At 31.6% G+C, this 1,269-nt stretch overlaps 1 long non-coding RNA gene across 1 annotated transcript; it reads right to left on the minus strand.

The window, feature by feature from the left end:
* Positions 1-7: 7 nt before the first annotated feature.
* LOC107835074 (uncharacterized) lies at positions 8-1,237 on the minus strand. Its single transcript, XR_001660905.1, has 3 exons — positions 1,131-1,237; positions 939-1,062; positions 8-80 (listed from the first exon to the last, which is right to left on the minus strand). It is a non-coding gene; the product is annotated as an uncharacterized LOC107835074 (long non-coding RNA).
* Between the last annotated feature and the right edge of the window lie 32 nt (positions 1,238-1,269).

Below are 1,269 nucleotides of genomic sequence, written 5' to 3' on the forward strand. Positions count from 1 at the left end.
AAAGCACCCCAGAAAAGCGGCTATAGCACTCTGCTGGTAATCTTGGTAATCTTGGTTTTTTCTCCTGGCACCAGTCAAATCTGGAACACAAAAATTAAAAAAACACAATAAAAAAAAAGAAACACAGAATAATAACTTGATATATTTATCCCCAAATATGGAGGGTTAGAAGTGACATTAAATTAATAAATACATCAATAGATTATTAAATAATTGTACCATGAAATAAATAAATACTGAATCAAAAGTGTAAATAATCTGTTAAGTAGACTATTAATTCCTTTAATATATCATTAAATTACTAAAATGCATATATTCTTGCAGTGTAATCATGAAATAATTTTACTTATTGAGCTCGATTAACACTTTGATTCTTGATCATTGGCATTTTTTTTCAGTGTCTAAATAATGTGTTCTCTAATGTGGATTGATTTATATCTCAAATAGATACAAATCTCAGCGAGAAATATTTAAAATGTAATGGTATTGTATCCCGGTAACATGGATTTGCTATAGACTGACAGACATAAATATAACAGTTTGACTAATTATTTATATAATAGTATTATTTAATACAACCAAGAAAACTGCAAATTCATTTTCTGCAAAACTTTAACCTGTAACATTTGCAAACCCTAAACTTTCCTGAATCTGAATTTAATTATGGACATTCAGTTATACTAAGGCCTTATTGTTGTGTCCATCTATGATTTGTTAAAAATCTTTTAAAGATTATGTTTAGTTTTTATGATTGCTTTGGTCAATTTTTTAATTCTGAACCAAAGTAAGGTGACCCATTTTGTTGTCACAACGTTAATTAAATATCAAAACCCTTTTAGCCACAAATGAATAAACTGCTGCATATAGCTCAGTGTGGAAATTATTTAGAAACACAGTCTTAAAAATTAAAATCATTCCCATAACAAATAAATACTTACCCAGGAATTGTGGTGTAAGGGATGAGCCGTCCATTCCAGAAACACTCAAAGATGTCCCTCGTTCCTCTTGCTTGACCAGTGGCTCCAGACTCACTTTCATTATTATCATCATCCTCAACAGGAGCTAAAACAAAAAATATCCTCTTGTAAGTTTCCCTCTAATGATTTATCAACCACATCACATCTGAATACCTTTATTAACACATGGATCTTCAGGGTAGGTCTCCTTGTCATAGAGGAACGGATGATATCGAAGGAGACCCTCCACAATGCATTTGTCTGGAGTGGTGGCCCTGAACTCAAATGTGTCTTTGGCTGCATTTATGAATAG

Source organism: Poecilia formosa, unplaced genomic scaffold, assembly GCF_000485575.1.
Source record: "Poecilia formosa unplaced genomic scaffold, Poecilia_formosa-5.1.2 Scaffold977, whole genome shotgun sequence".
Lineage (NCBI taxonomy): Eukaryota > Metazoa > Chordata > Actinopteri > Cyprinodontiformes > Poeciliidae > Poecilia > Poecilia formosa.